Source organism: Pteropus medius, unplaced genomic scaffold (assembly GCF_902729225.1).
Source record: "Pteropus medius unplaced genomic scaffold, Ma_sr-lr_union100, whole genome shotgun sequence".
Taxonomy (NCBI): domain Eukaryota; kingdom Metazoa; phylum Chordata; class Mammalia; order Chiroptera; family Pteropodidae; genus Pteropus; species Pteropus medius.
In genome coordinates this window covers 9,517,577-9,539,352 of record NW_024340699.1, presented here as the reverse complement: position 1 = coordinate 9,539,352, position 21,776 = coordinate 9,517,577, and the positions used below count along the sequence as shown (strand labels likewise).

The 21,776-nt window shown below is 46.2% G+C and overlaps 1 protein-coding gene and 1 pseudogene across 1 annotated transcript in view; one reads left to right on the top strand and one right to left on the bottom strand.

Moving 5' to 3' along the window:
* The window catches only part of KCNIP1 (potassium voltage-gated channel interacting protein 1), a 260,707-nt gene that overhangs the window by 184,808 nt on the left and 54,123 nt on the right, over positions 1 to 21,776 (bottom strand). The gene's annotated exons all lie outside the window — the stretch shown is intronic.
* On the top strand, positions 10,563 to 10,681 carry LOC120617227 (uncharacterized; annotated as a pseudogene).

Below are 21,776 nucleotides of genomic sequence, written 5' to 3'. Positions count from 1 at the left end.
CGCTCACACATAAGAGCATGAGCAGGTGTTCTAGCCTTGGAGGGAGCGGCACAGCAGGAGTGAGACTCTGCGACCCCCTGATTCTTGCTACCCTCGCCCCAACGTGTGGCAGAGGGGTGTCCTGGCTGCAAGCCGCCAGCCAAGGCTCACAGAAGGGGCCACGTGCCTGGTTAGCTTGTTTTCTCTCTCTGATATACGACATGCTCTAAATGATCTATTAAAGCAGAGTGAGTTCTACAAATGCTTCCGCCCACTGCCGCCCCCTGGGGAAACGTGCTATATTTGCGAGGTGACTCATCTTGCTGCCACAACCCCTGGGGATCCAAGGCAGAATGCTCAACATGAGTTCACCTTCAAAAGGCCACAGGGACAGCAGGGGCAGGCCCAGAGGGCGTGAGTGTTTGTGGAAGGAGAGATTTAGATGAGTGAGTTGGTCAATCCCGTCCCGTGGTGTTAATCCACTGACCTGCAGGGCAGGGGGTCGATGGTGGAATATTGCTGACATGTCTGTGGAAGGCTTAAAGTGAATGCTTCCTGCTGCCTCTTTTAGGCTGCATCTCCCTGATGGACCAGAGAACTCGTCTAAGAACTTCCTGTGTCTCTTGGAAGCGAAGTGATGAGGTGGACAATGGCTGCTCTTCCTTCTGGTCACACTCACCCTCCATGTGCTCTGTCTTAATTCCGCCCACCTCTACGTTGTTGCATATCCGGAGTCATAATATTATATTTATTGGTGAGTTATTCTTATTATCATTACCATCTCTCCTGCCCAACAGAGCGACAACTCCATGACAGCAAGGATGGTGATGTGTCCTCAGCATCAATGCACCCAGTCACGAAATGCCTTCAGAACAAATAAACTTGCCTATTTTGGGATCTGGTAACGTTGAGACTTTAGCCCATGGGAATATACTTCACCATCTTTTTGCAAATAAGGAAGGTGAGGCTCAGAGACATGTAGTGACTGACCAAGGGACGAAGCTAGAAAGAAGAAGAGTGGGAATCTAGCCTAAGACTGTCCGATTCCAGAGTCATCCTAAGCATCCCGCGAGATGCAGCCCCACACAAGCCACTGTCGACCGACATCTGCCCAAGTTATACAGGGATCTGCACTCGCCCCTTGCGTGCCAACTCCGTAAAATGAGTTTGATGTCTCCAAAAGAGAGAAGCGAGAGGATCAGTGGCAGACAGAAGAGATGCTCTTAAAATGTAGAGGCTGGTTCAACCCGTTTGAAGGGGGCTCAGAAGCTTACCTTACGCAGATCTGAGCAACACCCCAGGGATGGTCACAGGGGAGCCAAACAGTTGCATATTCTCCTGGGGAGGGGATTTTGGTTTTCTTTTTGGTGAGACGGTCCCTCGACTTGGGTCACTTGTTCCCATCACCCAGGTAGCTCCTATTCCACTATCACCTGTAATTTTGGGGCCTGGGTAAGTAAAGCTCAAAATAAACACCCGTCTCAATGGCCGACAAATGAGCAATCACACTTCTCAAACCGTCCCGATTTCAGACACGAGACCCACTTCCGACCCCATTCATCCTTGGGGACAAGACTCGACTCGACGGAAGTGAGCAAAGGCTATTTTCCCATCTGACATTTTAAAGTTAGAATGTAGGCTTAAGTTTGTCAGGAGAGACATGGAATCTAGTTACGACCTATTTGAAATACCACGAGAACAGATAAAACCTCTCCGGACAAAGTGACTAGGACGGCAGTAAAAAAGATGCTTCTCCTACTAAGTATCCCGCGTACACGGCTGTGATTGTCACCAGGGCTGTATCAGAGGAGGGAGCGATGAAAGCTTTGCACGTTATTATAACGTTGGGGTCAGTAAACCCCCCTTTCTCCTCCCATCCCCCTATGCCCAGGCTTGGCCATGCTTGACTCTCACAGCATACCAGATAAAATCTGCCATAATTCTGTCAAGATTCTGTGGACCTTTGAAATATCAATGCCTGAGCCCAGCAAAGACAAATCACATCGGAATCTCTAGAGGCTATGGCTTTTGGCAGGGGGCATGGTTTCTCGAAACATCAATATCACAGATTCCTGGTTCATGGCTCCGTCATCAATCAGCCGTGAGTCCTTGAGAAATTACTTCAGTTGCCTGATTCTGTTTCTTCCAAGGTAACATGAAGCAAATAACTGTACACGTTTCATGGGACCGTTGTGAGGATTTTATCATAGAAGAGCTGTAAAGAGCCTCGCGTTTTGCCTGGCACACAGTAGGGATTCAAAAGGTAGCCATTGTTGTAATCGTTGTTATTTTTATAATAATTATCGACTGATCTCTGGCTAAAAGTCTCCTCTTTTTTGAACCTCAGGGAAAGAACATGAACTTGACCTGAAACGTCCGGAGTTGCAGTAGGCAGGGCAACGTCGTGGGGAGATCAATGGCGTTACACAGGAAGCGCCTCTGCATCTAACTGGTAGGTCTCTCCTCCAAGCGGACAGCGTCTTTTCCTGTTAGCAGCTCTTTTGAGAGTATTGCTCTCTCCTGTATTCACAACTGGTCTCTGATAAACCACTGCTAGAGGGAATGCCAATGCATCAGGGCTGGCAGAAGATACAGATTGCAAAGCATCCATAACCCATGTTCTATTAGCCATGTTGAAGGGACGCGAAATGCTTTAGCAGTTGATAAAGGACTGGGATTCAAAAAAAGTCAGTTTACTATATACATAAACAAGGAGTAAGACCTGGAAATGAGAGCACAGAAGCAGGAAATGGCCATTGCACTTCAGATATGAGCGTATGAGCTAGTCAGAAAAAGAACTCACCACAATTAGGCCCTTCTTTCCATTATAAAATACACTATAAGTAGCTATTGTTATAGGAATATACTATAAAGAGCTATCATCATAGTTTGGTGAGGTTATTCTCAACATTTCTTTCTATCATGGTATTAATTTCCAAATAAAGAAGCCCCTTTAGATACGATTAGGTATAAACCCTTCACTAAGGTGGACTCAGACTGACTTCTATAGCCACCAAACACCTGGCTACAGATTAGTGAGAAATATCAAGTATTATATACGTTTATTTTATAAATATAAAACAAAATAAAAATGAGGTGGGCGAGGGCTTGGATGAAAGGTTCAACTGTTAAGTAAGTTTGTCATTGAGAAAATACATTAAAAAATTCCATATCGGAACATGATATTTGAGCGATGCTGAAGTTAAATTGGAAATACAACGCAAAGCTCTCAACTTAAGTATTTTCCCACCTCTGTCACTGAAAGTGACCATAGTGGTACCATAGTGGTGGCAGTGCTACGTCCAGCCACCAGCTCTCATACGCTTCCTGATGCCCCGATCTTGTCTCCAACATTTTTCTTCCCTGAAAGAAACAGGGGATCTTTAGGGTGCAGGGGAGTAGCCTTAGGTAGGAAGTTAGTTCCTTCTGTGGTAAGAAAGCTCTCTAGACTGCCACTGGGTAGTTATGGAAGGACCAAGGAGCTAGATTAAAAGGCTTCCACCCATCAAACTCTGACAATTAGAGTATCAAATGAGACTAATAACTGTAATCAATTAAAACACATGGAATCTGTGAAGGGCCATAAGTTCCTAATGAAGCTCCAAAGAGAAAAGCTGATAGAAATTGGGCAAAAAGAGCGAACCTGATAAAGTTCATTTTATATTATTTTTAATAGCCGCCTTGTATCATATGTGGGTGACATTTCTTCTATTGGATATATGTTGGCTTATTAAGCATAGATAGGCACATTTTCTTGATCCTTATAAGGACGAAAGAGTAAATTTTGAATACATCTGATAGTTTCTGGGGAAAAAAATAGAAATTAGTAGTTACGTACAACAGCAAGTAAAGAGAGAACAAGTAAAGTGACAGGAGACATTGAAATGGCCAGATATCTTCACGAAGATGGCACACCGATGATTTTTGATTGCTGGTTTCCTAGGAGATGAAACACATCACCTTAGGAAAACCCTCTGGTCACAGAAAAGATCTATGTGAAGGTCACGGACTGTCTCATTTTTGATGAGGCCACGTTTATCTTAAGTACAATTATGCCGGAAGATCTTTTATTGGGGTCCCAAATAAGAATCAGTAATCCCAAAACTGGCAGCCTGAGATAATACTGGTTTTTTGTTTTGTTTTGTTTCTTGTTTTTGTTTTTTTTGGTTCTGGAAGAAATCTGGAACTCTAGGAGAAATTGTATAATTTTTTTTTACCCTAATCATAGGAAACTATCATATTTATTCGAGGAAAGTAACTCTGGGAAAGTATAAGAATAGTCTAAAAATAATTAAAAATCTGATATATACTCATGATCTTTATCCTTTTGTAACTAGTTTAAGGGTAAATGTAAGTATATATATTTTTCAATCATCGTGATGTTTTGTGTTCGTTTTCACCAACTTTTTAGGTGTTTGAAGCATTTAGGAGAGTCTGACATGTTAAACTTACAGTTTTAATTAAAAGTTTTGGACAGTGGGTAAATAACATTGTAACCAATGTTTATAAGTTTGAGAACTTCTAATTGCTTCCATTTGTAATGTTTCGATTCATCAATTATGCAAACAGTGTTTGAATGTCAAGAGGAATATTGCTTAATAGATTCATAACATTGGGAAGATGAATATTAAACAAAGCACAAATAGGTGTGAGTGTTCTTCCCACGACAAGTGTCCCACAGGCATTAAAAGGTCTATCAATGCATCACGGCCCAAATTTCAGAGCCCCTGAGGGGCCTAAAAAATGAAATATTATTCTTATGAAACTGTACTAAGAACAGAAGGAACTGACAATTAATTTTGCTTTGGGGTATGCCATGCTATGCTTGTATTTTAATACGGAGATCCTTAGAAATAGAGAAATCCTCATGTCCCATAGGAATTGATCAAACGCGGAGCTTTTCCAGATCCTACACCTAAGAGAGAGGGGGGTGTAGGACAGGGGTGTTAACCTCTAAACTGACTGCCTCCACTTTCCCTGCTAGCACCCCCAGACCTGAAAGTCACTTCTTTCTCAGCATTCTGGGATTATTTTATAATTATTATTTTTAACCTGGAAAAGCAGTGTTTTATCTTTAGGGAGCAACAGGCCATTTCCTGTTCAGCATCTCCAGCTGGTGACTTCTTCAAAATGCCCCCAGGTGACAAGTCCCCAGTTCTTTTGGTAACCAAAGGAGAGGGGTCCTCTCTGCCTTCCTGTACGGCAACACATACACTTTGGGATTCCTCTGGTTCGATGCCTCCTTGACAGGTGATTTTTGCAATCTCACTTTTCAAAGTCCCGCGATTGAATCATGTGGGGGCAAATGCCCTGAAAATATTGCCAACCCTTTGTTTTCCTTTCCTTTTCATTAACTGCCTAGAGAGTTCCGCGTGAAGCCCGAATTCGTATTGCTGTTCTATCTGTAGCAAGTGTTCAGCTGTCTGTGTCATTTTTATTCACTCTAAGCACCTCGAAAGTCCCACCGAGTGGCAATCTTGAAAGCAATACACCTTGCAAGAACCTTTTCATTTTCACTTTAGAGCTCACAAGTGTGTCCTATTTAAAAGGAACCCAAGATGACAAAATTCTCACCTAGAAACTTAGACATGCAGGCAATCGTTACGACAGTGGAAACCTGGGCTCCACAGGGAGATGGTTGCCCTGAGAAACTGAGCCTGGGGAATTGACCTTGGAGTTTCCTGCAAGGTCTTGCAGGAAACCCTCAGGCATGGACTGAGATTGGAGTCGCCAGCGTGGGCAGGTAACTTACTCTGGTGAGAGTGGCAAGGGGAGTGTCCTATAGGCTTGAGGGATCCATACTCTCAGCAGGACTATCATTAGCAGCGGGTGCCACCCTGGGGCTTGAAGGTCATGGAAACTTTCCTCCCACTACCAGTGCTGTTGCCTGTCCTGTCCAAGCAGTCAAATCAAAGGAACTCTTATCCTTTGTCTATGTCTGTGGTATCTTTCTGGCCATCACGCTACCAAACTTATGGCAATTATGTAATAACTAATTAAGGAACTTGCAAAAGATATCAAATAAGTATGGCTACCATAAAGTCTATTTGGATAAAGCCCCAATTGTTGCCTGGCCCCCCAGGCCTTCCATTTTTCACCCCGCCCTCACCCCCTCCTCCTAACCCCCTCTGCCTTTCTAGCCACATCTTGAGCAGCTCCTGTAATGTGCCCTCTGCATTGAAGGATGTACACACCCTGGATTCGAACTGCTGCTCCTAGCCTCCAGGAGGCAAGAAGATCCAAGATCCATGTCTATGACACTTCTTCTCTGAGGCCCTCCCTGATTGCTCCCCACCACAAGCTGACTCATTCCCACCCTCCTTGCATGCATACCTGTTGGAGTTTTTGCTATATTCTATGCAAATATTAACTTACACATCTCTGGAGATGTGAACGCTCAGGGAAGGGCCATGTTGAATTCATTGCCAGCTGTCCAGTGGCCTGCAGAGGGCCTGCACCCAGCAGCATTCAACAAAAGATCAGTGACCAATGGCCACTAATGACTCTAAGCCAGGTTATTAAGTAAATAGTTAAGAGGCAACCCATAAAATAAACATCTTTCGAAGGCGGTCATATCTTAGACTTGTAAAAAAATTTATTTACTTTCCAATAGGTATAAAATCCAGCATGAATTTACGGGTTCTGGCAATATACAAAAAACGTCTTTGTCTCTGGGCCCAAGGGAGGGCCACTGATAATAAAATATTTTGCATTTGAAAACTGTCTTTGTGCTTTCCAATTTATGTTGAACATTCCTGCTAAGACACGGTGAGAATATTTTTATCTTTCCTGAATCTGAGGAATTTGAGAGTCTTTGCTACATAGTAGAGAGATAACAATGCTTTTCCCAGAGAATGGCTCTCCAAAGCAGAAGTCAGCAGAAACAGGTTATTTAATTTACCAAAATTTGCTTAACAATCAAAATTTCAGGCTAGTAACCACTTTAGTGAGTCACATCACTATCCCAAGACTGTAACTTAGAAACAAGCCATTACCGAAAGGTCAAAATTCAAGACGAATTACAACGTGTCTATTTTTTAAATCTAAACAAGAATCTTTTCTATTCATTCTGTTTATCAACAGTATGCCTTTAGCTAATCACCCACAAACAGGTGGGAAAAAACCCCAGATTGAAATAGCAGAGTTTACCATCTACTGTGTGACTCTACGACAGTTAAGTCAAAATGTAGAGAAACAGAATCTGTCGGGTCCTGTGGGAACTGAGAGGGAAGCTCTACCCTTTGGTATGTCATCATCTGTTACTGTAATTAATCAGAGCTCTGAGCATCTATAAATTTGGAGCTGCAAATTAGAAACGAGTTTAAACGCAAACCATCCCCATCCTCATGAAATCATCTCCTTGACCCCAGAAAGCACATGCCACTTCTAATTGGATCAATCAGGACTTCGCCCTGAGCTGAGTGCAGGGCAGCTTCCCTGGGGGGTAGATTCCTGAGCAAAATTGGATCTGTTAGCGAGACAGCAGGGAGAGGGGGAGGGAAGGTAGGAAGCAGGGTCGATAATCCGTGTCTGCTCCATCCCTCTTTAGAGCCCTTGAAACCGCAGATAAGAAGCCTGGCAAAGGGGCCCTGGCCTCAGGTGTGTTAAGAGAAGGATCCGGAACAGAAAGGTATTTTGAGACTTCTTTTAACTTTGTGACTTTCTCCTTTAGTGTTGTTATTTTTATCTGCTCTGTTTTCTTGTCTCACCAGCAGTGAGAACCCTTAACTTAGAAGACCTAAGTAAAGCCTCCTGGGTGTTCTTGGCACAGTGACGTGGCGGACCGCGTCCTTGGTCTGAGTGGGGGGCCAGGGAGGCTCGTCCTCACAGAGAACCTCCTCGCCCCGGTCAGAAGCGAGCAGGCCAGCCTGTGGTGATGGTCAATGCGAAGCTGAAATGAATGTGTAGACATGGATATGTAACAGAGGGAGGCACAGCCGTGGAGGAGAAAGGCTTTGAGGTAGGTCAGACCTGGTCTTACCAGATTGTGTGACCTTGGGCGAGTCACTTACATCCTCTGAGCCTCAGTTTCTTCATCAGCAAAATGGAGTTAATACCGCTGACCCCAGAGGAGTCTTGTGAGACTCAGAAATGATGCATGGGAAGCCCACAGTAGGACAGAGCCTGGCACTTAATAGGTGCTTAATAAATGGAACCTGGCGTCTCTCCTTCTGGATCCATGTGCTGTAACTATTTTCAAAATTAATATGCCATGTCCCAGCCCTGTGTCATCTGTACCAATACCCCGCTGTCTCCTCCATCAGCCCCTGATGTGGGGCTTTGTGGATGCATCTCTCTTGTAAGCACCACAGGTGTGGCCACACCCCCCCACCGAGCTGCCAGGGACGCTGGTGCTTTGCTGTACCTCTGCCTTCCCCTCGGCTTCAGGGTGAGGTCACCCCGATTATAAAAATTCCTGCTCCCCCTTATTTCTCCCAGGGCACTGACTTCATTGATGAGAAGGCTGTCTGTGGGGTTGGCTAAAGTTCAAATCTGGTCAGCTCTCAACTAGCTCTGAAACTTTGGATACAGCGCTTTAGCCTCTCTATGCCTCACTGTTCCCATCTGTGAAATAGGGATGATATAAGTACCAACCTCGTAATACTAGGAACAGTCAGGGTTGTGGAAATTTAGCGAGTTTGTGCACATAAAGCCCTCGGCATAGGGCCTGAAATATACAAAGCACTTAATAAATGTCAGCTGTCGCTGTGACTATCAGGGACCTGCGATTTCACCCCATCACCCCAACAGAGTTGACCCACCCACCGGCCAGCAGGGGCAGATGACACCATGGCCGGGTGTGCAGCTGCAGTTCTGCCCCATCAGCGTGCTCTGGAGGCCTCTGATTCTGAGATCTGGCTTCTGACTCTCACACGGGCTCTGTCAGGTTTGGACCAAAACCATTCCCATTTAGCAGATGAGAAAGCTGAGGCCGAGAGAGAACTGTATACCTTCCTGGACACCTGTCTGGCAGCTGGTGACAGAAGCAGGACTCGGTCCCATGCCTCCTGCCTCTGCATTTTGTGCTCTTTCTGCCCCTCACCTCGGGGATGGGGAGTAAAGGCTGTGGGCTGGTGGGGAGAGGCTTAGGGCCTCGCTCCCCAGCTCCTGGGATGGCCTGAAAGCATTCTGACCCCTCCTGCCCCACGGCCTCCACACCTGGCTGCCAGGAGGCCACCAATGGAGAAGTGAAAAATGAGCCACTAAATGTATTATGACTTCTGAGGCTGTCTTAATAATTAAGTTTTATTAAAATGAACACCAAGAAATTTCCTGACATAGCTTGGCTGGCGGAGCTCATGAAAAGGTGATAAATGAGTTGGTCCTGGGGGAAGAGACCCAGAGGGGAAAGCAGGGATAGAGGAAGGGCCCAGGGCCAAGGAGCCGGGGAGGAAGCGGGAGTGGCCAGCCCCGAGCAGCACCGTGCCAGGCCTGCTGCCTGTTCTGTCCGGGTTACTGCCCAGGCCACGCGGACTCAGCGCATGCCAGGGCGAGCGGAGCTTCTTTATCGGGACGGACCTCAAATCCCAGCCGGGCCACTAACCATGGCCGTATGCCTCTCTGAGCCTCCCTCCCTCCCTGAGCTGTAAAAAAGGGATTAAGACAAACTATCTTTGCCTTTAAAGAGAGGTGGGCAGCCATCTATTGTGGGAAAGCTGGCCATCTCTTCTGCAGACATTGACCAAGATACTCATCAAACTGTGGTTTCTTCTGGAAAAAGCATTGGGACAGGGAGTGGGGTCGCTCGAAGCAATTCTGCTATCGGGACCTCCTATGATAATCATGTATTGCTTCTGTCAGAAAACCAACGAACACCTCCACCCCACGTACATTCTAGAGTGCTGAGCTGAGGCTCAGAGCATGAACAAGGGCCAGAAATTCACAGACTTGCTGCCGGGTCTGTAGGGAGGGAGACGCAGCTCAGTTTCCACACAAGGCTATCAGCTCCACCATCTGCCTGGCTGATAGCTCTGCCCTCGAAGATCTACAGTAATGGCTTTCTGGATCTCACAGGAAAATATAGTCCTGAACCTCTGTTATCTCCATCTCTTTTTAGGAAAGAAAGAAAAACGCCCCGTGGAAGGAGTTGTTATTTATGGAGGATTCAGTGAAGGACATTCATTCCTTCGGAGAGTCTAGGTGTTATATCCTCGAATCAAGTCAGGCCATCGGAGAACGTATACCCAAGGAAAGAGAGATCAATGGAACAGAATGGAAAGGCCGGAAATAAACTGTGATATGAATGAGAATTCAGGGCCAGATGAGGCGGCTTTATAAGTCAGAGAGGATAAGATGGCTCAGCCAGGGGACCTGTTGGGAGAGTTGACGAGGCATTTTGAATAAAATAAAGCTGGAGCCTCACATTTCACCCCAAAACACTGATTAAACATTTACAAGTTAAAAAAAAAAAAAAAGAGAGACTACAAAATATAGGAAAAAAACATGAATAATGTTTCTTATAAAATCATTCTAAGAAGAGTATCAATCTCAAAAGCCACAAAAGGTTGACTAATTTGATTCCCAAACCATCAAAACATCTATATGCCAAAAATAACGTACAAAAAGTCAAAAGAAAAATGATCGTCGACGGCTACGCCACCCTGAACAAGCCCAATCTCGTCTGATCTCGGAAGCTAAGCAGGGTCGGGCCTGGTTAGTACTTGGATGGGAGACCACCTAGGAAGACCAGGTGCTGTAGGTGTAAAAAGTAAAAAGTATGGGATTGTAAGCTGACAAGGTCCTTGTAATCTGTGAGGTCAACCAAAGGTTGCCTTGCCTAAAAAAGAAAAAAAAAAAATGATAGCGTGAGAAAGAGACCTTCAACGGGAAGCCCCTATAGGTTTTTAGGCAAAGAACTGTGGGGTAGGGGGTGGAGTGGGGCATGAGCTGTCATAATTAGGTTCATATTTTGAAAAAATGATCTCTAGCCATAGTGGGGATCGTGGAATGATGTAGAGATCAGAGAAAAGACGATTGCATTAGGCCAGATAAGAGATGATGGCCATTTAGGGTAGGCTGAAGGGGGACAGCCAGCTGCAGGGTGCTCCGTGGTGTCCCTGGAAAATGGGGCCGTGGAGGGGAGGGAGTTTCCAGGATGACCCCCGGTCTCCAGACTTGAGTCATCGATGGTGGGGGCGCCACCCACGGCGACAGGAAAGACGCAGAACAGATTTGGTGGTGGGTGGGAGGAGTATGTTTTTTTGGACTTGAGTTTGAGATACCTCTGAGCAGGGCCAGCTTTATGGCTGCGTCACCAGTGTGGTCACACACGGACCCACACGTGGTTTAAGGCTCTCTTCTCGCCATCTTGAAAACCTTAATACATTTTTAACAAAAGGACATGCATTTCCATTATACACTGGGACCAATGAATGATGTAGCCAGCCCTGCCTCTGAGCCATTGAGAACAGGTGCTCTTTAAGCAGTCACCCAGATCTATCGAGAGCTTGGAAGAGGATTCTGGGCTGGACAGATACAAATGTGCGAGTCATCTGCATATCACCATACTGCATTGGCAACGGAAGCCCTGGGCAGGGTGGCCATCGCTTCAGGAAAAGATCTAGGATGACAAAGGAAACCTAAGGACCAGGCTTTGAGGTGCTCATAGGTGTCATGTGTGGGGTGGGAGAGGATGTGACCATACAAGACGGGGCAGCAGGAGAAGAAAGAGACCGTGGGAAGCCCAGTAAGGGACAACAAAGAGAGAACAAAGCCCTAAACACTGCAGATTAAGACAAAGGAGCATGGAGGCCTCTCTGGCGGGTTTGGTGACATGGCAGCATCTTGACCTGGGCGAGTGCCGTTTTGTGCATCGGGGGATCTGTGGGGTGCGCAGGCGAGCGAGTAGAGAGCGAGATGAGAGCCCCAGCTATGGGGAGAAGTTTGACCATGACCCGGAGGACAGACGTGAAGCTATGTGCCAATAAAGCGGGGAGGAGTGAAGGGAGTAATTTCTTTTTTTTTTTTTTAAAACATTTTATTTATTTATTTGTTTAACATTTTATTTATTTTCCTCCCTCCCCTCCCCCATTTATCTTTTTTTAAAAATGAAACACATGCACTTGTTTTTAAGATATACTGATGAATAAAAAAGTAGTACAAGCTATTAGACAGAATAAACCTCTTTGTGTAAAAATGGTGGAGGACGGTGGGTTCTAGGTGTACGCATAGAAAATTTGGACACATGAGAAACCAGTAATGGTGGTTACCTGGGGGGATGGGCTGGAGGTTTCACCTTTTCCCTCCTATATTGGTTGAATTTTTTTAATCATAACCATGTATTTTTAATAATAAAAAGCTATTAATTTGATGCCCTCAAGGGAAGCTCTTGGGCACTAAAGATATTACTCAAAGGTTTCTTTGGTTTTTAAAATTAATATTCAATTTATTAAAGTTACAAATTCATACGGATCCAAATTCTTTCATAAACTTTAAAGTTCAATTTACAAATCTTATTATTTATTTATAAGCCTGGCAAATTTTAACAATTACTTTTAAGAGTACCTTTGAGGAATGTTTCTTCTTATTTACAAATGTGTTTAATTAAATTGCCCTAAACGTTGTAAACTGCATTTATAGATTTAATATATTAGAATCTCTTTTTAAGTACTTCAATTGTCTAACAAACTTTCTCAAGGATTTAAGTAATTACTATAAATATAATTCATGAAACTTACAAATATGATAAATATTATATTCTTGTGTATGTTCTAATACTTATTTAAATCGAGGAAGATTTCAACTTAAATCTGAATTAATTCTAAACCAATTGCTCAATTAAACATTTCACATTAGAATGGAAAAGTTAACCTATGACTCTAAAAGGCTACATTTTCTCAAACAAATATGTAAATACAATTTATTTCAAAGCACATGTATTTTAATGCAAAGGGTTTGAGTGTCTTCTACATTCCTATACTTAATTCTAAATCTCCCCAGAGATTTAAAAGATGCTCACCTACTGTGGGCTGAACTCCTAGCTGATGGAAAATCTATTCCTTCAGCGTATATAGCTGGACTACATTTCCCAGGCTCCCTTGCAGTTAGGTATGACCACGTGTCTGAGTTTTGGTATCAGGGTAATGCTGGCCTCGTAAAATAAGTTGATGAATGTTTCCTCTTCTATTTTTTTGGAAGAGTTTTATGCCTCTCTCTCTCTTTCTCTCTCCTCTCCCCTTCTGGTACTCCCATTATGTGTATATTTAGTGTGCTTAATGATGTCCCACAATGCTCTAAAGCTCTGTTCATTTTCTTAATTCTTTTCTCTCTCTTCTTCATATTGCATAATCTCTATCAATCTATCTTAAAGTTCGCTGATTCTTTCTTTTCTGAGTTCAAATTTATTAAGCCTCTCTAGTATTTTTTGATTTCAGTTATACTACTTTTCAACTCCAGAATGTCTATTTAAAAAAAAAAAAAAAATTTCTACCTTTTTGATACTTTGTTTGAGGAGACACAGTCATCATACTTCCTTTACTTCTTTAATTATGGTTCCCCCTTTTGTTCTTTGAACAGATTTATAATGGTTACTTTGAAATCTTTGTCTATTAAGTCAGATGCCTGGGTCCTCTCTAAGGCATTTTCTGTTTCCTGCTTTATCTTCCTTTGTATGGGCCACAGTTTTGTGTTTCTTTGCATATCTTACAATTTCTGTTGGAAACTAGACGTTTAGGTAATGCACTGTAACAACTCGATATGATTCCCCTTTCTATCCCATCCCTATGGCTTGCTGTGGTTATTTGTTTAGTGACTTGGCCGGACTGTTTTAGTGAAGGCTATTTCCCTACAGTGTGATGTCTCTGATGGCACCCCTCAGAGGGCTCAGCCTTGGGCATGCACGTGGTCACTCTGGGATGACAGTGGTTTTAGAATGGTTCTCTGACAGTCCCTTTTCCTGATCCGTTAAACTCTTTGCCTCTGTTGGTATCACACTGTGAGGCTCCATGAACTGCAGATAGATTAGCTGACAACGGCCCAGAGCATAAGTTGCTTCATATTCTGATCCAATTAAATCTGGGCCCCTTGGTTCACTTCTGCTGAATTCTAATGGTCAAACAGTCAAGTACCTCCCATATTTCAGGGGAGAAGACACATCCCTAGTCTCAACGGGAGGACTGTCCAGATGAGATTGCAGATGAGCACGTGGGGCCTCAAACTCTATGATTTCCTCTGCCCACCTGCTGCTGTCATGCTCCACGCCACCCCATAGAGCAGAGCCTGAGCCAGGCGTCTCCCTGGAGGTCAACGGTTCAGGATCTAAGCTGCTTCGCATGGAGCTGGCATCTGGGCAGGGGTTTTGAGCCCAGCTCCCCCCAGGGGACTGGACCTGGGGCCAAGAGACATTAAACGGAGATGAAAATGACAGCTAAGTAGGATCCTACCTGCTAGTGAGCACCAGAGAAGATTCATAGACGTGCTCTTCTCAGTGAAACAGACCTTCTAGAGTGAGATCCAGACAGGAATAGATAGTGGTTGCAGAGGGTGAGGAGAGTGGCAGAGAGGAACACACTCATTGGCCACCATTTATGCACAGCACATCCTAGGCACAGCACAGGTAATCCATCTCATGTAACCATCCCAGCAGCCCAATGGGGCAGGTACTAGGGGATTATAGAAATGAGGACAAGATGGCTCAGAGAGGTGGAATCATATGCCCAAGATCACACAGCTAATAGGAGGCTGAACCAGGACTGCAAGGAAATCCCTCCGACTCCTGCTCTTTAGAAGATACAGTTACTTTTAGAGCCTTTGAAAAGCAAACTGGTACCAAGAACGTGATTTCCTTCCTCTACAGTGCCGGGATGTGTGCCTGCTGTCAGGGGGTGGTACAGTGGCTCCAGATGCCTGCAAACTGCATTCCCCAAGCCCTCGGCACGAATCCAGCTCATCGAAAGACACGGCAAAGACCGTTACCCTGAAACGGGGGCCACTTCTCCTAATGCGGTAACTTTCTTTTAAAGTGAAATCGAGAAACTAAGCGACTGGGTGATATCCTTTTAATAGCCGCTCAGTGTAAATGCATTTCGAGAGCAAACGCTCCTTCAGAAAAGATTATTTCTAATGTTCTTTCGAATCGTCAATTTGGAGGGCGAAAGAGAATGTGATTAGAAGACCAAAATAACAAAGAAGTTTGACCGGCAAAAAACGTTGGCTGCGCGAATATGTAATTTCAACTGCCAAAGTGCTAGCGCATTTTTGATGCCAGATATACTTGGTCAGGAATAACCCCATCCCTCGAGAAGGCTCCTAATTTGCTTTATTGCCTTTTTAGATTTGTCCCCTTTCATTTTCTAAAATATAATCATAGTTCAGCGACTCCATCTGTGCGCGATCCAGAGACGAATTCTGGGTGGTAATGAAGCACAACCAGCGAATAACAATTCCTTAATCACACTGTTTCCTCTATTGTTGCCTCATTCGCATTCATGGTTTTCGGAAAATTCAATTATATTTGCAATTTCATCAAGAAATTACTCAGATAAATAACTGACAGAGTAACAGTTCACTTATTTGTCAGGCACAAAGCAGAAGCAAGAGGAGAGAAAGAAGAAATGACGAAAGACAAATTTGATAAAAAGCATCATAAAGAAGTTTTGCTTTCTGGAGAGGCGAAAGGGAAGGGCGACAATTTTATAGCCGCAGATGTCAGCTCGGCCTGCGTATGGGATGTGACGGGAGCCCCTGAAGAAAGCTTCCTCATAGATCAGGCCTGGCCTACTGTCCTCTCTGGAGCCGTCACTGGCTTCTGCTGACATGCGTGATGCCCTGGCCTTCCTTCCAGGTAGAAATTTATGATGGGACATTAGTGACCCACTGCCACATTTATCACCCAAGTTTCATATTGGATTTCTGTTGCCACACACCCCAGGTGCTTTCTGGTTGGTGAGGAGGGGCCTTACCTTGACTTTAGTCTTGCCCATCAAGATTCTCTGAGTTTTTAAAAAGAAAATTCTTCATCATCCATAAGGCAGGCTAACATCTATTGGCCTTGTACTTCCTTGGGGTGATTCAGCCCGTTACCCATCCACTGTCGGGGAGGACCCAATCCCCACAGGGGTGTCTGTGATTTGCACTCACAACCCAAATCTGTTCTGTTCTCGGTCCCACGTGCGGTACCAACCAAGCATCTCTCTGGACGTTTCTATGGGAAGCAGGAAATAGAAACGGAGCCACAATGGTGCCCACTGGGATGGAGTGATATCACCAGGCATTTCTGATGCTGGCCTTGCGGACAGTTACCAACTCATGACAGCCACCAGCTCAGGCCCCACCCCTGGGCGGCTCCCGGGACAGACAGTAAGGTGCAGCTCGGAAGCAGATGTCATCATCCAATGACAACATGTCTTTTTCAAGGAGCGTTTGCTCCAGGAGACAAAAGCTTCCTTCCTTCCCACCTCCACACGCACAAAGCCGAGACGATGCTCTAGAAAGCAACATCGTATTCGAGGTTCTCTGCTCTGACATGAGCTCCCTATCTGAAATATATTTCTCACCCTCAATTAGTTTGCAGATATTTTTAGCTTAAGTGTTTTTTTTATATGAATTCAGGGTGACGGGAACTAGACGATGTCAATGCCTTTTAGTCAAAGACCTCCAGGGACAAACTTTAGTTGAAGAGAGCTGGGTTTATTGATTCATTGGCGCAGAGAGGGACACGCACCACGCGAGCAGGGGGCGTCTGAGCAAGGGGGCGTTCGAGAAGGTTCAGTAAAGGACTTAGGCTCCGCCGGGTGAATTTAGGGAGGGCTCCAGGACGCGAGGCTTTACCCTGGATTGAACGCTATCAGGCGGTGAGGGTAATGCTATCATTGGGGATTTTTATAAATCGTACCTGGAAGGCAGAAGGAATGATATCGTCACTGGTAAACAAGTAGCAAGCAGTCACTCGAATGAGTCACGCAAAGTGGGCTTATCTGCGTCCTGCTCCACCCTGGGCGGCATAGCCTCGCCTGATGTCCAGCAGGAACTTACGTTCGGCAGGAACTCTAGGGCCCAGCTGTGAGTGCCAGGCGGGCTCTCACCTGCTGGGGCCAGTTGTCTCTTTCTTACTGATAAGCTTCCTCAAGGTCGTAAACACCTTCCTTATCTCTATGTTCCCAGTAATTTCACACGTTCTTCTAAATATCATCGAGCTCCTCTACTGTGCGTGTCATGTCCTGGGAATACAGCAGTGCACGAGTCCGCCATAGCTCAGCCCTCCCTGGTCCTGCAGAGGTGACGATTACAATGGGGCGGGGTGAGTGTCCTGCTGGAGATTCACAAGGATGTTATCAGCCACAAAATGAAAGGCACCCTGCATGGCCAGGGGACACTTCCTGCAAGAGCTGAGCCTTAAAGGAGCCATGGGAACAAACAGGAGCTGGCCAGGGAAGGAGCAGAGAGAAAGTGTTTTCGGCGGGGTGAGCAGCTGCGGCAGAGCTTAGATGCTTGAGACTTGAGAAGACAAGAGGATTTGTGTGGCAGGAGCGAAAGTGAGGGTGGACGGGGGGCCGAGCTGGACCAGGGGACGCCTTGCAAGCCCTTCAGAGGAGTCTGGGTGGAACTTAGCTTTTGGGTGAATGAGGGAGAGCCACGAAAGGTTCCCAGCGGCGACAGACATGGTCCCCTGTGTTGTACATGAGGAGAGGCTCCCAGAGCGACTAGGAGACAGGAAGACAGGTGTCGGTGGCTGAATGGAGCATCTTGATTCGGAAGAAGCGACCCCAGGCCCCGTACACTGGCTTCCAGGCAATGGAGCAGGAGAAGGAACTTTATGGTGACGGGGGGCCTGAGGGCAGAGTTGAGAGATCTGAGCCACGGCTGAGCACCCGGCACCTCTGCTACTTTTAATATTGGCTGATGTCTACTCGGCAGTCAGCAAACCCGCTGGGCACTGTTCCAAGTCCCGTATGTGGATTATTGGGTTTCATCCTCACCATGCTCTTATGGTCAGGTGCTTTTTTTTTCAGCCCATAGTTACAGGTGAGGAAACCAATGCACAGAGAGGTTAAGCAATTTGCTCAAGATCACCCAGCTGCTAAGTGGCGGGGCTAGAGTTCGAGGATCTGTCACCTTCCTGGGGGCTCCGCCGAGCCCCCAGAGTGTACGCTCTGCTCTGAGCTCTCTGCACATGGTGGCTCCTCTGGGCCTCGCAAAACTGCAGACCGAGGATGTGTGGCACGCAGGATGACAAAGTCAGGGCCCAAATGCAGCCAGAAAGGGAAGGCCACTTTCAAGAGTAGAAAAAGGGACTGGCGGCTCAGCAATCACGGAGAAGCTTCTGAACCCATTTTGGGTCCAACGTGCCCAGCAAAAGTCTCGCTGGTTTGGCACTAAAAGTTTGCCATCGTTATGTATGAATACACGTGTGCATAAATAAATGAAGGATGGATGAATAAAACAACTGACTGCCTGTCTTTGAAACAGGTAGTAATGGAACCTGGCAGAGATGAGACAGGAGAGAGCTGGAGTCCCATTTCTGAGAAAGGTCTGTCATAAAGATGCTGTGACAGTGTTAACAGCACAGAGAGAATCTGCTGCCTCGAACTGAGCATGAACCAAAATGCTGCCTCTGCACGTCTCAGCTGTGTGACCCTGGAGGGTCACTTAAGCTCTATGAGCCTCAGTTTCCTCATCTGTAAGATGATGCTCACTTTGTAGGGTTCTTTCTGGGATTAGAAAATACATTGTAAGTGCCCGTTGGGGTATGTGGCACAGAATGGGTGCTGGGCGAATGACAGTCATGATCAAAGAGAGTCATTTTATAAATGTTGCAGACCGCTGAAAAGTACAGCTTTTTTCTCTGCGAGGGGAGGAAGGCAGGAGTCAGGGTCAGGGCCTTGAATCGAGGCCAGACCAGCTCCTGCACTGTTATTTGTTTGAAATGTCTTTTCACTTGTGGCCTTATATCTTGCCCATTTTTAACAACCCTTAAATAAATGGTAATTGTTCTCTTTGGTGGTCAGTGTTCCTCAAGCAACGCTCACCATTACAGAGTCACCATGGTAACGTGCCCACCAAAGAGGCTTGCAGCTGGCCCGTCCTCCGAGTGCCTGGGGCTTCCACGACCGGGCAGAGGGACAGTGGCAGTGGCAATACTTCTACCTGCAGGGTCCAAAACGTGGGTGTGGGAGGGCCCGGGGCGTCATACCCAGAAGATACACAAGAAATGCTGGAGGAAGTTTAATGAGGTTACACCACTCAGGGGGGTTCTGGAACAGGGCAACTGCCCTAAGTCCAAAAATTTAAGGTGTCCCATGCTGCTGGGAAGGGATGGTGAGGGCTCCACAGGGCGTCCTTCTGGCCTGAGGTAGTGCCATTCATTCATTCATTCATTCATTCAATGATATCAATAGGCCAGACGCTATTATACAGTGATATAGATGCAAAGTTTCTAGTCTCATACAGCTCACAGAGTAGTGGGGAGGACACGAAAATACACAGATAAAATACTGTGGGTTAAGCGCTACGGGGAGGAGCATACGGAGTGTGAGTACGAGTCACCCAGAAGGCCAGGGGTGCGGATGCCGGCTCCAGGTGGAAGGAATGCCATGCGCAAAGCCTCCGGGTGAGAGCGCATGTGGATGACTCCAGCTGGAAGCTCAAGACCATCTGTCTCCGTCAGGGTCTCATTTGTAAGCAACAAACACTAAGCCTGGCTCGTCTAAGCAGAAAGGGGATTGATTAAGTGACATTAGTTGGCTCACTGACTCTCTGAGAGACACTAAAATCAAGTTGGAGGCTATGAGTCAGGAGTGAACCCTGAGAGACCACTGAGGTCCTGTGCAGATCCCCCAGCCTGGCAGCTTACACCATCATGGCGGCCAACGTCGCTGAGGCCGAATTCTGGACGCCACAGCTGGACACTAGATGTGGTGGCTCCCCTGCCACCTCCTTCACAAACGGGTTCTGTGTGATTCCTGAACCTTCGAGTCACAGCTTCTGTTTCGAACCTGGGGGCAAGAGGGTTGGGTGGACGGCACCTAGGACCTTTGTGCTCACCGTAGCTGCAAGGGAGGCTGGGACAGAGGGTGTTTGGCGTTTCTGGCTTTCTGGTGGGAGGTGGGCTCTGTCTCATAAGGGGTGTCTGTGGCGGGGGCGGAGGGATTCCCAATCTAGTGCCGAGGGATAAGCAATGGCAGTGAACTAACGGAAGTGACAGTCGTCTCCATAAATAACACAAGAGAATAGAGATAGTGCGGGGGGAGGGGCAGAGAGCAGGGAGCCGAGACAGACAAGGAGTAGAACGGGCCGATGTCAAGGTCCAAACTGGAATCTTGGGATTGTGATGCAGTAGGAACCACTCTGACACCCACATGAGTGACGCCGACCTTGAGCCATTCTGTCCCCAAGGTGTCAGTTGGACCTGGAGAACATAATGGCTCTCCAAGGATAGAGCTGCCCTCCAAACATCTTGCTTCCCTTCACTAGTCATCAGTCTAACCCTTCTAGAAACAACTGCCATTTCGTATTTGTAATGGCGTGTAATGATGTGTAATTCCAGCAGGGCTGCAATTTCACAGCTGAGTCCCCCCCAAAACATCCCCTCAAATCTTTCAAGCTGTAGCCTAAGGAAATAGCATGCCTCCTGCAAAGTCCTGATGGATTTGGAAGGTCTTCGGCCCTCTGAGGATGGGAGAAAGCGCTAAGGGAGTCTGAGAAGGCAAACTTTAACACCTCAGTAGCAGAACTGGGGAGCATCTGGATTCTGATCTCTTGTGAAAGGATTTCTGTCCTCCAGGATCGGACATACTAAATCCCTTTAAGACCCTTATCTCTTAAATAGAACTACTGGTGACATCCGTATTTCTTTTTTTGTCCCATATTGTTTTAGTTTCGCCTTACTCTCTCCTTTTAGATGTAACTTATGTTGTTATGGATTTGTGAGATTCTGCTGTTCCTCTAATTCACTGATGCCGGACGGGAGAAAGGTGTTGAGAAAATCCATATTCACCCAGAATCCTCACTGCTTGTGGTCGGTGGAATAATGGCCCCCTCAACTATGTCCACGTGCTAATCCTTGGCACCTCTGAATTATTATGCTGCATGGCAAGGGGAAATCAACGTTGCAGATGAAATTAAGGCTGCTGATCAGCCGATTTTAAAATAAGATTCTTTGGGATTATTCAGGTGGACACTGGGTGATTATCAGGAGCCTTCAAATATGGAAGAGTGTGGCTCAGAGAGAGATTTGAAGAGTCTGTGCTGGCTTTGAAGACGGAGGAAGGCAGCCGCGAGCCAAGGCAGGCAGGAAGGCAGCTCTGAAAGGGGACAAGGCGAGGGAACGTATTCCCCCTTAGCACTTCCGGAAAGAGCCGACCCTGCTGAAACCTTCCTTTGAGCCCAATGAGGCCCATTTTGGACTTCTGACCTCCGGAACTGTCAGATAATAAATCTGTGCTGCTTCGAGCCACTGAGTGAATGTTCATTTTTACAGCAGCAGCTGCAGCAGGAAAGGATACAGTGTTCATTGTCCGGGCTTCGCTAGCAGGTAATTAGCCACCACGAGCAAGTAAGGATGAAGACCCTTGAGGACAGAGAGTTCTGAATAGGGAACAAATGCCAAATGTTGTGTCCCACGTCCCTGGCCTCAGTAATTAATTCAGGGGTGGACACACAACAGAAGCCGTTTGATCAGCAAGAAGCCCAATGAGTTTTCAGGAGCTACTGCTGAAGACCCTGGCTCTTTCCCAGGGGGCTCGAACCCGATGGGATGCGAGGCTGGAGCTGAGAGTCCATCATCATCTGGAACCGCCGTGTGAAAAGGAAGCCTGTACAGGAAAGCAGAGCCGAGGAATGGAGAGGAACCAGTCCTGTCG